This window comes from Tenrec ecaudatus, chromosome 12 (genome assembly GCF_050624435.1).
Source record: "Tenrec ecaudatus isolate mTenEca1 chromosome 12, mTenEca1.hap1, whole genome shotgun sequence".
NCBI lineage: Eukaryota > Metazoa > Chordata > Mammalia > Afrosoricida > Tenrecidae > Tenrec > Tenrec ecaudatus.
In genome coordinates this window covers 80,491,796-80,507,125 of record NC_134541.1, presented here as the reverse complement: position 1 = coordinate 80,507,125, position 15,330 = coordinate 80,491,796, and positions in this window count along the sequence as shown.

Genomic DNA, 15,330 nt, shown 5'->3' with positions numbered 1-15,330 from the left:
AACAGAAAAGTGGGTGACCGGAGACATCGGACAGTGTAAGACATGACAAAATAATAATAATTTATAAATTATCAAGGGCTTGTGAGGGAGGGGGTGGGGAGGAAGAGGAAAAACTGGGAGCTGATACAAAAGGCTCAAGTAGAAAGAAAACATTTTGAGAATGATGATGGCAACAAATATACAAATGTGCTTGACACATGGATGGATGGATGGATGGATGGATGGATGGATGGATGGATGGATGGATGGATGGATGCATGGATGGATGGATTGTGATGAGTTGTACGATCCCCCAATAATGTGATTTTTAAAAGTGCCAGTCTCTTCTCCATCATGTGGGAACAGGCATGAGTTTGAGTACATGAGTTCTAGGGCCCCTTGCACAAGCATTTAAAAGACCCTCATCCCTCTAGCTTCACGCCCAGTGTCTCCTCTGTGACTCCGAACTTGAACTCTCCCGGTTCCTTGTGACAAACTCTACCTCAGGACACGTGCACATGGCATGTGTACCCAGAGTGCCCATCTCCTGGTTCTCTTCTCTACCTGGGTTTCACCTGGGTTTTAGGCTTCATCTCCAATTATACCCCTTTAGTTAATTTTCTCAGACTCTAGCCCAACATGGGCAGAAATTTCTTCCTCTTTTGTGCTTTTTTCACTTATCTTGATGTGAAAGTGAAAAATGCCGTATGAAAACTTTGAACTATTCTTAAAGGTACAAAATAATAGGGCAGACTGACCTCCCACACAAACCCTGTGAATACCAAAAGTAGCCTCACTAATAGTTTCTCATGTGTTCTTTGTGTCAGCACCCACTGTGGCCAGGCCAAGTAGGGCCGTTTTAGAATACCCACGCCCGGCGGCTTCCCTGCTGTGAACCCTCCTGCAGAGGCACATTGCTGCTCCCAGAATGAAGCTGACTGCCACCTGGGCTCATGTCGGCTGGGTCAGCTGGACAAACTGCCCTTGAAGCTGCCCTTAGAAGTGTGAACCTCTTCCTCAGGCCTGCGTGCTGGGGTCCCTGTGTGACTGTGGCCGGACATTCAGGCGATGGGGGACAGCTGGGCCTGTGTGTCTGGAGGTCCGTGTGTGAGCGTGGCAGGAGAGGAGTGGGGGAGTACAGGTTGGGTCTGCGTACTGGGGGGAGTTTCAAAACAAAATTGTATCTATGTCTATACAACAATAACGAGGAAACCTGACGGTATAGTGATTAAAGCGCTCAGCTGCCAGCCATAAAAAGTGGGCAATTCTAATTCACCAGTCACTCTTTGGAAGAAAGATGTGACAAAACAGTCTACTTCTGTGAAAAATCACAAGCTTAGAAATCCTAGGGGACACTTCTTCTTTATCCGCCAGGTTTGCTATGAGTTAGATGTACAGAAATAAAAGTTCTTTGAGCCCATCCCGAGGTGCCGTAGAAGAAAGGTCTGGTGATCTAATTTTCAAAAGTCGGTCTTTGAAAAATTTACAGAACATATTCTATTCTGAAGCACATGTGAGCTGGAATAGACCTGAGAACAACTGGTAACTGGTCATTGTTGTTGTCATTGTTTCCATCGTTAGGTGCTGTCGAGCCAGTTCAGACTCATGGCCCCTCTATGCACCACGCTGCCCGGGCCGGCCCCATCCTCACAATCACTCATATGTCTGAGCTCATTGTTGCAGCCACTGTGTCAATGGTTACTGAAGGCTTACTCGGCACCTGAACTTCTTTGTGCTTTGTCATATGAGTACATCAAAAACTCACGACACCCCTCTGATTAGACGTTTTATCAGCCCCATTTTGTACCCAAGGTAACTGAGACCAGAGAGGCTAATGACTTTTCCAGATTCACATAGCTAAGAGACTCACTCAGGCAGGCCCTGCCAGAGTCTGTACTCGGCCACTCTCATACACATAAATGGTCATAGAAACCTTGCTCTACTCCTTAATTTTTTTTCACTGAAAATGCATGTCTGAGTCTCTCCATAACATCAGAAATTTATCTAGTTGCTTGCCATAGAAACATCACATCTTATATACTCAGTCCTCCTCTGATGGTCATTGTGGTGGCTTCTGTAACCATTGGGCTCATGTCTGGACCTTTGTAAACACAGCTTTAGAACATAGCATGGAAAGGCTGTGTCAAAGAACATGTGCTTTTCAAACATTGATAGATGTGGCCAAGGCCTTGGGTGAGTTTGCATTCTGTATAGATTGCTTAGTATTTAGTACCCACCTCTATTCTGATAGCTATGGTGCCAATGCGGTTATGCATTGGGCTGCTAAGCACAAGGTCAGCAGTTCGGAAACATTAGCCGCTGCACCGCTCCTCTGGAGAAAGTGGAGGCCTTCCACGCCAGTAAAGAGTTACCATCACAGAAGTCCACAGACACAGTTCTCTTCTGTCCTACAGGGGTGCTATGAAACAGAAACGACTTGATGGCAATGAGTCTATTCCGATATTGGTCCATCAGGCCCCTCCTTTCCTTGGGATCCCTTCATATTCATTGCCATCAAGTCAATGTCAACTAAGAGCAACCGATAGGAGAGGGTAGATCTACCCCTGTGAGTTTCCGGGACTGTAACTCTTCAGGGGCGTAGAAGTCCTCATCTTCCTCCAGCAGCTGGTGACTTTACAGACTGACGCTCAAAGACTAATCACTATACTCCCAGGGCTCCCTAAGGGAGGGGCTATTACAAGTTTCTGTCAGGAATCCTGGCAATTGGGTGAAGCAAGAAAATGTCTGCAGTCTCTGGACTGTGCAAATGATGAATGACTTCGGGTGGCAGTTTCTAGTCCACCCAAAAGTATCTTGGAAGAAAGGCCTGGGAATTTACTTTTGAAAAATATCCACTATTGAAAGCCCTACACTCAGTACTTGTACTCTGACCTTCATGGAGCTGCCATGAGATCAGTTCCACAGTCCCTGGTACTGGTTGTGCCGCAAATCTCACATCCTGCTCATGCCTGCCCCTTTTCCTGCCAACTTTTAGGAATTCCTCTACCACCCTCAGCAATTTCACAAGGGCCTAAAAAAGTGAGTAAAAGGAGTCAGTCTGCAAAAGTCAAGAGCCTATGTCCTGCTTTACCTGCAAGAAACCTCAAGAGGGCAGGAGTCGAGCCTTACTCCAATATTGTATTAATGCCCATAAATGAATTCCTGGCCATATGTGCAGCTCACTCCTGTGGTGACATTTCATAGGGGATTAGCACTTCTAAGGGTGGCATGAGGGGTGGTGTGTCCTGACTGGGATGGGATGAAGGTTTGTCCTTCAGATTTGCTTTCAACGGAACTGGAGGCACAAGGGTAGGCAGGATGGAGACAAAGCAAGGGAAGGAAGGGTGCAATAGAATTTGGGTGCACCCCAGTGAAATAATTTGGGTTGTGAGTAGGAACATGGGGAGCACAGGGCCTCCATGACACTCTCCTCCTCAGCTATCTAGGCTTCCGTTTTCCACCTGTAAAGCACACATGTAGAGTAATCACACCATTTATCGTACCAACGAGGGCATTTTCCCATCTTTAGGTTTTTGTTAGTACTAAAAAAATAAAAGAAGAATGAACTATTGACACATAATCCAGCCTCGGTAACGACTCCATGTCACCAGGCATAAAGCAAGGATGTCCTGAGCATGCCAGAGTGGGCGGTTGTCCCATAGGACCATGTTCAACTGGATCACCCTTGCAATCCTAGCCCTTCCTTCTGCCTCCAGTCCCCAGCCCCCTGTACCTACCCTTTGTCATTAGATGGAGGTATAAAGATTAAGTTAATGGAGAGAGGAAAAAATCAGCTTTGTTGGCAAATTGTCTCCGATACTTATTTTGAACATTAAAACGAATCATCCCACCTAAAGAGGGCTGTAGTGTGTGGCCCATTGAAATGCATGCATTATGTATAACTCGCCCTGCTTCACTGCCAAGTATTATCAACCTAAACCGCAAACATGATTTTTAAAGCCCCTTGTTTACGACATCCTGTGACAAGTGATTAATGGGCACAGCTTGGAGAGCTGAAAGCTTAGTAACCCAAGCTGGAAAATCCCATCTTATTCTAATAGAGATGGGCGGAGTAGGGAGGACAGGAAAGAGGGAGGGAGCACAGCTCTTCAAAGGGCACTCGCGTGGATTGTTGCAGCCATTGTGCCAGGTGAGTGGAGCATCTGCTCACCCAGTTTCCTCTCCTTTCCTTAGGAGGGTCCTTGGGCCGACAGGACCCTAAAACCCTACCAGATTCAGGCAGTTGTTCCCTCTGCCCACACCAGCCTATCCTCATGCCACAGCCCTGGGCCTAGACTCCAGCTACCACTCACAGACCGCCCAGTCACCCCCATCAACGTCCGTGATCGGCAGGCAAGAGAGTCCTCTAAAGAGCCCATTTGGTCATGCTAGTCCTCTTCCTTGATACTTCAGAGAAACAAGTGCCCTTTCCTTGGCCAAGAGCCTTGCCCCATCGGCTCTGACCATCTTGCCATCCGCACTCCTAGGAAACACCCCCAGTGGTCTCTTTCAGCCACATTGGGAAGCTCCCATCTCTTTGCCTACCTGTGTCCCGATCTCAATCTCAATGCCACCCCTTCCAATATAACTAAATACCTTCATTACCACGACACTTCCATCTTTCTCCTAGCACTCCTCACACATGCATTATTTCATTAATGGATTTCCTTGGCTTTTCAGCACTCCTAGGACCTCCTGTAGCTTGGATAAAAACTATAAATTACATTGCTTTATCCAGTCCTGCATTATTGCTCCACCTCCTCCCTTTTCTCTTCCCACTTCCTCCATGAGGACTCTCTGAGCTCCACCTATAGCTGCTAAGGTCTATTTTGCCAGCACCTGAGTCCATGCCCACCTCAGGCCCTTTGCATATGCAGTTTGCTTGACATGAGAAGGTCTTCCCCCAGAACTCCACAGCTGATCCATTTGTACCAGCAGGACTAAATACAAATGAAATCTGCTATAAGAGAACTTCCCTACAATCTCATTTTAAAGAAACTCAGACTGGTCAATCTTGCACTCTTCTACTTTCTTCATAGAAATTGTAATTTTTTAAAGTCATCTAACAACTCTGTTTTGTTTGCGTCATGATTAATTTTCTGTCATTTCTCCTAGGGAGTAGGGGACCTTTCTGTCATTCACTGCTGCATCCCCAAGGCCTAGGACATCTTGTCTGACATTTGTTGGATGAGTGAATGTCTGTTTTCCATATATCCCATAAATAGATAATTTGAATAGGTAGGTAGGTAGATAGATAGACAGACTAATTCCAATTCATGATGACCTTGTTGTTGCTGTTGTTGGGTGCCATTGACAAACTTTGGATCCATAGCAACCCTGTGCATAACAAAGGAAACGCTGCCCTGTCCTCTCACTTGTTCCTATTCTTGAGCCCATTGTTGCAGCCACTGCGTATATGCATCTGGTGAAGGGCCTTCATCTATTTTACTGCCCCTCTACTTTCCAAAGTATCATGTCTTTCTCTAGGGACTGGTCTCTTCTCATAACATGTCCAAAGTATGTGAGACAAAGTCTTGCACAACTAAATCAAATGTTGCTTGTTCTTCCATCATTTTCATGACCATCGGCATGTTGAAAATCCAACATTCAGGCTGTGTTGACATTCTCCTTATCCAGGACCTAGCTAATTGGCTCTCTACTTCACCAAAACCCACTCCCAGAGACTGATCTCCCCTAAAGTTTTATGCAAAGCTAGTAAGCTAGATAATGTTGTGCTGTGACAGCTAAGATTTTCATGGGATAATTTTTGGGGGGAAAATATGTGGGGCCACCAGGTCTTTCTTCCTAATCTTAGCCTGGAAGCCCCATTGAAACCTGTCCATCATGCATGACCTTAATCCTTTTAAAATATCAGTGGCAAGTTTTCAGCATCACAGCAACATGCAAGCCACAACAGTGTGGCAGGCAGTTGATGGATAAGCCTCATAAGGAGAGGTAATTAGTATGTCTTGTCTTCCATTTTGTCCTTGGAGGCTGGCAAATACCCAGGACAGAGCAAGCTCATTTACTTCCTCAGCTATCTCTGTTATGGGTGGGAAAATCCCCTACTAGAATACCTAAGATTATTCAGGTCTTAAGTTAGAGGCAGAAGTGCCAACTTTGCATGTGCACACACGTGTGTGCTTCAGAAGCCCCTGCATTCACTCATTTAGTCTGTACTTTTACTGGTTACTTGCTGTGAGTCAGGCTCTGTTCTGGGCCTGCAGATAATGTAGTGAGCAGGTAGGTCAGTATTGTCTTTCTCTTTGAACTGACATCCTGATGGAGACATCCCACTCTGTCAGTGCTTATCCTAAACAATCTCCAGGAAAGCAGAACACTTTTTTTCCCCAAGTCACAATTTTCTCATCTGTCAAATGGGGAGCAACACCTGGCCTACTTAACCTGGAAGTCCCAGGGCCACGTAAGGTTTAAAGTGCCAACGTGTCTCCCTTAGATTCCCTACCCTCCTCTTCCTGATGTTCCCAGACACACCTATTGCTCCTTTTCCCTGTTGGCTTGTCTCTCTCACGGCCCAAAGCACAAGCCCAACTCTGGACACAACTGTGCAAAATCGCCACAGCTCACTAAGTTTTCATTTTTGCCTCTATAATGAGGAGCTCACAACTATGGTGTTATTGATAGTTATAGTCTTTTCTGATTCATATACAACAGAACGCAATGCTCTTGGATCGTATGTCATCCTCACCATCATTGTTACATTTGAGCTAATTGTTGCAGCCATTGTACAAATCCATTTCATTGAGGGTCTCTCTATTTTACCAACCATGATGTCCTTCTCAAAGAACTGGTCTGTTAATGTGTCCAGTGTAAATGAGATTAAGACTCCTCATCCTCACTTCCAAGGAGTATTCTGACTGTACTTCCTTCAGGTAGATTTGTATATTCTTCTGGAAATCCACGAAACTTTCCATATGCATGAAATCAACATTTCAATATTCATCAACACCACAATTAAGTGCATTAATTCTTCTTAAGTTTTCTTTATTCACTGTCCAATTTTCACATGCAGATGATATGATTAAAATACTGTAGCTTAGTTCAAGTACAACTTAGTTCTCAGAGTGATATCTTTGCTCTTTAACTCTTTTAAGATATTTTGTGCACAGATTTACCCAATGCAATATATCATCTGATGTCTTAATGGTTGCTTCTGTGAGCTTTGATTATGGATCCCAGTAGAGTGAAACCCATCAACTTCAAATTTTCTCCATTTATCATGATGTTGTCTATTGGTCCAGTAGTGGGGATTTTTGTTTGTTTACATTGAGCTTCATCCATATTTAAGTCTATAGTCTTTGATTTTCACTAAATGATGCTATAAATATTCTTCACTTTCAGCAAGCAAGGTTGTAGCATCTGCATATCACAAGTTAATAAAACTTCCTCCAATCCTGATGCCCAGTTCTTCTTCATACAGTCCACCTCCTCTGATGATTTGTTCAGCATGCAAATGGAATAAACACAGAGAGGATATAACCCCTACCCACACATTTTCTCTTTAAACCATGCAATATCGCTTTGTTCTTTCTGAATGATTGCCTCTTGATCCATGTATAGGCTCCGTATGAGCACAATCAAGGGTTCTAGAATTCCCTTTCTTCTCAATATTCATTGTATTACTAACCTCAAAGTCAGTGGTTCAAACCCACCAGTCCCTCTACAGGAGAAAAACACTGGGCTTTTTACTTTAGTAAACAGTTACATCCTCAGAAATCCACAGGGGGTCACTAGCAGTCAGCATTGACCCAATGGCAGTGAGTTTGGATTTTTGGTTTTCAGTGCAGCTTGGACTCTGAATACCATCAGTTTTTAATCATATGCATCCTTTCAAAATGCTACTGCTATTTGAAATTCAAGCAGCATGCTTTCGAGCATCCGAGAAACACGAAAGTCACTATAGTCTAACAAACAAACAAAGGTGGCCACAAATCACAATAAAACTGAAACCCAAACTCACTGCCATTGAGGAATTTCTGACTGTAACAACTCTATGTAGGATTGCCAAGACTGCAATTCTTTACAGGAGCAGACACTGTCAGACCTGCAGAGCTACTGGTGGGTTTCAACTGCTGACTTTGAGGTTAGTAATACAATGCATAAACCACAATGGGATAGGCTGAATACAATCCCTGGCTTTCCCCAGGCACTGGGATTGTTTTTCATTCTCTGGTCATGTCTACATCACTTCCACTGCCTTCCGAGCCTCAAGGCACAAGCCTCTCCGTGTGTACCCCCTCTGGTTCACACAGCTCAACCCTATGTGGCCACATGGAATTTCCCTCCTGAGAATCCCCTGCCTCTTGTGGAAATGATAGGTCTATAGTCCTCTGACTTCCACACAATGCCTAACACTGCTGGACATAGTAAGCTTACAGTCAGAATCTGTCACTCCCTGCTTGTTCCTAAGCAACTACTGTGTGCCAGATCTTGTGTCAGGTTCTGAGAGTACAGAAATGATGTGGTCCCAGCACAAAGCTACCCAGAGTCTGGGAAGGCCATGGACACTTTAGTAAATACCTCTCACACAAAGAGGAGTCGCAGAGGTGTGATACATGGAAACAATCAAGGACTATAATTCTGGGTACTTTAGAGAAACAAATCCACAGAAATGCATGTATAAGAGAGGGTTTTATATAAAGGTTAAGGGCGCATAAAGAAAACATCCCAACCCAGTGCATATAATGGCTTGGTGAACCTCACCTTCCTATTTCTCAGGTCTCTTGCTTTCTGATGGTTGGACCAGGGTGCAGCTGCCTTAGCCATTTCACTGCTTTAGCTGGCAAGGCTCATTTCCTGCAAGACATCCCTGAGGAGAAGCCACATGGATCTACCTCAATGCAGCCCTGGGTGCTGGAGCAACCATATGTAGACCCCTGCCAGTGCTAAGGTGCTTACACATTCACTTGTCTTTCCTCCTGCAGTCAGCATCATTGCATCTGTTTTGAGAGATGGAGGACTTTGTGGGCTGGTGTTGGACATATGGGTTAATGTTGGACTTGTGGGCTTGGGCAGCACTGGGTTGGGATGTTTTCTTGATGCGCACATAATCTTTATATAAAACCCTCTCTTATACATGAGTTTCTGTGGATTTGTTCCTTTAAAGTACCCAGACTACTACATTTCCCCAGAAGTAATTCTCTCATCTCTAATGATGAAACAAGGGGCCACCTCCACCGTCTGGAAGTAAGGGAGGGAAAAGTGGTGACAAAAGACAAAAACTGAACTTCAGGGAATTCGAGAACTGATGAAGGTTTGAGACTGCTCCTGCAAGTGGTCTTTAACTTACTAACTGTGAATGTGAGACTGCAGATGGCAGCATGAATACCAATGTAGTGCTCTCTTAGCTGGGCAGTATTTAGCTGCCCTTGTATTTGAACCAACCAGCAGAAGAAGCATGCCAACAGGCCCTCATTGCTGTTTTTAGGTGCCATAGAGTCTATTCTGACTCATACCATGGATCAGGCACACCTTAGTTCTCAACACATCATCCTTGCTCTTCAAAACTCTAATGGGGTCTTGTGCAGGAAATTTACCCATTGCAAGGTACCATTTGATCTTTTGACTGCTACTTCCATTAGCATTGATTGTGAATCCAAGCAAAACAAAATCCTTGACAACTTCAATCGTTTCTCTAGTTATCAGAATATTACTGATTGCCCCAATTTTTAGTGTGTTCTTTACATTAAGTCTTTTTAAAAAAATCATTTTATTGGGGCTTATCACAATCCATACATACAATTCTTATCACAATCCATACATACATCCATTGTGTCAAGAACATATGTATATTTGTTGCCATTATCATTCTCAAAACATTTGCGTTCTACTTGAGCCCTTAATATCTGCTGCTCACTTTCCGCCTCCCTCCCCACTACTCCCTACCTCATGAACCCTTCATCATTCATAAATTATTATTATTTTGCCATATGTTATACTGCCTGACATCTTCCCCCACCTTCTCCTCTGCTGTCCATCCCCCAGGGAGGAAGCTATACATAGATTCTTGTAATCAGTTCCCCCTTTCCGCCCCATATTCTCTCCATCCTCCAGACATCCCCACTCTCACTACTGGTCCTGAAGGAGTCCTCTGTCCTGGATTCCCTGTGTTTCCAGTTGCTATCTGTACCTATGTACATCCTCTGGTCTAGCCAGATTTGTAAGGTAGAATTGGGATCATGATAGTGGGGAGAGGAAGCATTTAAGAACTAGAGGAAAGTTATATGTTTCATTGTTGCTACCTTGCACCCTGACTGGCTCATCTCCTCCCCACAACCCTTCAGTTAGGAGGTGTCTGGTTGGCTTTGAGTCTCCACTCTGCACTCACCCACATTTACAATGATATGATGTTTTGTTCTTTGATGCTTGATACCAGATCCCTTCAACAGCTCCTGGTCACACAGGCTGGTGTGTTTCTTCCATGTGGGCTTTGTTGCTTCTGAAAGAGATGGCCACTTGTTTATCTTGGAGTCTTTAAAACCCAAGACACTATATCTTTGGATATCTGGGCACCATCAGCTTTCTTCACCACATTTGCTTATGCACACATTTGTCTTCAGTGATCGTATCACGGAGGTGGGCACCCACTGATATGATTTTCAGTTTTTTAATGTCTGATATCTGGTCCCTTCTACAACTCATGGTCAGACCGGTTGGTGTGCTTCTTCCATGTGGGCTTTGATGCTCCTCAGCTAGATGGTCGCTTGTTTATCTTCAAGCTTTTAATACCCCAGATGTTATATCTTTTGATAGTCGGGCACCATCAGCTTTCTTCATCACATTTGCTTATGCACACATTTTTCTTCAGCAATCATGTCGGGAAGGTGTACATCCTGGAATGCCAATTTAATAGAAAAAGGTGTTCTTGCATTGAGTAAGTGCTTGAGTGGAGACCCAATGTCCATCTGCTGCCTTAATACTAAACCTATAAATATATGCACATAGATCTGTTTCCCCATCATCTTATATAAATATATTTACATGTGTACATTCCAGTCTTTAGACCTCTATAAATACCCTTTGTCACCTAGTTCTTTCCTCTGTTTCCTTTTACTTTCCTTTTGTCCCACTATCATGCTCAGCCTTCATTTGGGTTTCAGTAATTTCTCTCGGTTACCTTGCCCTTGCTGACTCCCTACCAGGCCTCTCACACCCTCCTTGCTACTGATTTTGGATAACTTATTGCTACATTAAGTCTTAATCCATATTGAGGGCTGTAATACTTTATCTTCTAGTTTAGAAAAGAAAGGATTGAATTTAACTGTTTTAAGAATGGTTTTAGGATCTAACCCTACTAGATTTCTTTTACTTATTGTTATTGATATGAAGTATGATAAAAATGATTATTGGGAAGTATGAATATATAGAGTTAGTAATCCCACTGCCTGAAGCATTAAATTGGATCTTTAAATGGGCATAGAACATGCCTACAAAGAAGGCTTAGAAAAGGTAAGCCCCACCCAGTGTCTTGAGTGATCAGGACATTTGCATTTGAAAAGACTTCTTGAGAGATCTGTTGCCAGACAGGAAAAAGGAGCTACTGGCCTTTTTTGAACTTTGAACTAGTGGTTTGCTCCTGAAGCTGGAAAAATCTAGAGCCATGAAGGAACTCTCCTCTCTAGAACTGAAAATTCAAAAGAGCCTGCAGGCAGCCTGAAAAGCTCCCTAGGTGACCACCTGGATCCACTTGTTGAGTGAAAGTGGTAGAAATTCAACAATAGACAGGTTGTGTCTGGCCACTGACCCCCATGGACCTGGTTTACAGGGACTACAGGAGAAGATGAAATCAGGTTGGCTGGTCTAAAGTTCATGACCTAGTCCAAGAGGACTAGTGATGGGGGAGGGGGGAGTCCATGGTCGGAAGGTAGCCAATGGGCACCCTGGTGAGGCTAATTGAGGCAACCCACATTGATCTGACTTGAACCCAACCAGATGAAGAAAAGATTTTTGAGCCTGTGAATTGGTGTATATTCCTGCTGACCTTATGAATGGTGTGTCCTGATTTGGCTTTGCTTATGGATACGGGTTCACAAGGATCTACCTGGAATAAAGTTTCTTCACATCAAAGAACATGCTTATCTCCTCAGAACACTAGGTTGATATAAGTGAGCAGTATAGAAATTGGATACCCAAATTGGGAAGGATAAAGGCACGAAGTGGCTGGTTTGTAAACTTTCATGAGTAGGGAAATATGTTCATAGAATTATAGGATTATGATGTGGGTGTTCACTTAATTGCAATTTTTAAGCATGCAATATTTCTGCTTTATTCACTTATAGAATGTTATATTTAAATGACTCTGGCACATTTTGAGTCGTATATATTTTAGTTTTATCTTGTTAGGCACAAATGTGATTTTACTATTGTCTTTGCTTTACAAATTATATATGGTTAAAGAGCTGTGCAAATGTGTCAAGTTGACAGGAGGTGGTCTGTGGTAGTTACATAATTTTGTGTCAAAGACATAAAAGGGTAGAGGTGGAGCCTAGCCTGTCAATCAGGTCTCACCCTGATCAGACCTCCTTATGGGTATGGGCTTCTCATAGGGAGCATCCTGGGAACTTCCCCGCCTCCCTGTCTGATTTAACCTTCCTGCTGGTAAGCCATGCTGGGACCTGCCTGAGCCCTGTGATGAACTGCACCATTGAAACCATACGACTTTGCACACACTGGTCAGTGATATTACTGTATCATCGCACTTGGCTTCATTAGTCTGAATAGGGACTTATGGACAATATCTGACTTATGGACCAGCATCAGACATATGGACTTGAGTTGGACTGAGCTGGGATATATATATGTATAATGACTTCTTGATATAAATCTCCTTTTAAAAATCATTTTATTGAGGGCTCATACAACTCTTATCACAATCCATACATACACCCACTGTATGTCAAGCACATTTGTACATTCGTTGCCCTCATCATTCTCAAAATATTTGCTTTCTACTTGAGCCCTTAGTATCAACTCGTGTTTTTCTACTTGAGGCCTTGGTATCAGCTCAATTTTCCCCTCCCTCCCTGTTCCCTCCTCCCTCATGAACCCTTGATTATTTATAAATTATTATTATTTTGTCCCTTTCATACACATATATGAGTGTCCCTAGATTTGTTTCTCTAGTCAACCTGGTGTAGCACGTATTTGAGCCAGCTCGATGGCACCTAACAACAACCACCTCCTGTGACTGACCTGAATTATGCCTACTCCAAGGGCCAGAACACAGTCTCCAAATTCAAGTTCCTAGGAAGAATTACATTTAACTTTTCCTATAAATCTACACAGTCATTCTAATCTATCACATGGGGTTGCTATGAGGCAGCATCAACAACAACATAAACCATTTTTATTTTGATTCCCAATCTAGCAATGTTGAATGGAAGTATGAACTCCATCATGCATAAGAGGTAAATGGTTCATCCCTTACGCAAAAAATATACAGAATCGCCCAGGTACTAAACAGTATAGATATGGGGAAGACTTCATATACAACACTGGCCACAGCTATGGTTCCTTCAGGTGTCTTCACACTCTGCCTCTGCCCCATCATAGTTTTGGAAACACACTTCAAGTCCTTGATCTTCAGTTTCCTTAGCTATGAGATAGAGACACTCTGCATTCCCTGCACACTATCACAAGATTCAAATAAGCAATCAGGAGGATGAGAGGCCTCTGTCTGCCTCAGTAGTCTCTCCTGTAGCTGGAATATCTATTTTGGGGTTTATAGGAGCTTGTTCCTTGAATCATGGAGCATCATTCTAACTCTGGGCTACCCAATAGTATTCTTTACACAACAGTGAAATACATTTTACCTTGAGGGTCTGCTTTATGCAGCAAATTATTTCCCTACAGCATAGGTACTTCTATAGCCACTGTCCTTTTCTGTTTCATCTTAGAACAGTTGACACTAAATTTTCACATATCAAGTATACAAAACCACTGTGATTTTGAGAGTTGTGTGCATTATTAATTTTGGACAAATTGGAAAACCCAAAGGCCAATATCTCCCCCTCCACAATGCTCTTGGTGAGGCATCATTCAAAAAGGACTATGTCCTAGTTTCCAAGTGTTGCTTTAACAGAAATACCACCAGTGAGTAGCTTTAAAAAGCAGAAATTCATTATCTCACAGTTCAGGAAGCTAGAAGTTTGAATGTAGAGCACCAAAGGTCTAAGGAAAGTTCCCTCTTTAGCAATTTGGGGAAGCTCCTTCAGCTTCTGTAAAGTGGAACTCCTCATTCCCTTGGTGATTTCCACACAATGGTCTTCCCATGCAACTGTCTTCCCCTCACCCCCTTGGTGCTTATCTTTGTGCTAATCTGATCTTTTATCATTCAAAAGTGATTAGGTTTAGAACAACCCTACATGGACACAATTCCATTAGCGTAAAATTCATTGCATTATAAAAAGAGATTGTGTTGTTTTACATTAACAGATATAGGGGATAGGGTGTCAACACTGGGCAGATGGGGCATAATTCAATCCAAAACAGAGGCTGAAAACTCATACGAGAGAGATGAAGCAAAACCAGGAAGCTGAGTCAAAACAAAGAGGTTCCTTTCACTTCAATCATCACTGAAATTTTCAATTCTATTACTACTGATATTTTGATGCTACTTAGAGTTTTATTATTTGTAGTAAAACACATATAACAAAATTTACTATTTATGGAATTTAAATGCTGCAATGAAACAAGTAACTCTGCAGGCTGCTGTGTTAGACTGGAGAACCAAATCCAAGGACATTCATATGGGTTTAAGAAAGAGCCTTATATCAAGGAGTAATTGTATATTAAGAAAACATCCCAGCCCAGTCCAGATCGGGTCCACAAGTCCTACGTAGACAGTAAGTCTGATACTAGTCAATAAATCATTCACTCTTCAGACTCATTTAACCGCATGCAATGAGGCAGAATTCAGGGAGATCAAGGCTGGTGGGTGCAAAGTCTTGTGGGTGCAATGGGGCTGGATGCATCTCAAGGGTTCTGGCTGTCATCAGTATGGCTCCATGTGGCTTGTCAATAGCAAGGTGAAGCAGTGAGAGAATGAGAGAGAGAGAGAGAGAGAGAGAGAGAGAGAGAGAGAGAGAGAGAGAGAGAGGAAGTTCCCAGAATCCTCATGAGAAGGCCATGCCCAGAAAGAGGCATTATTGCATTATTGGGCTGTGATCTGTTTGACAGTCTAAAGTCTACCCCTTAACTTTTAATATCCTCATGTTGACACCAGATTATGTAACCACAACAGATGCCTTGTGCACTGTTGGATACTTAGCGACCGACACTAGGAGACAAAAATGTCTCCAGAGTAGTAAGGGGCAAACTTCTGAGAAGTTC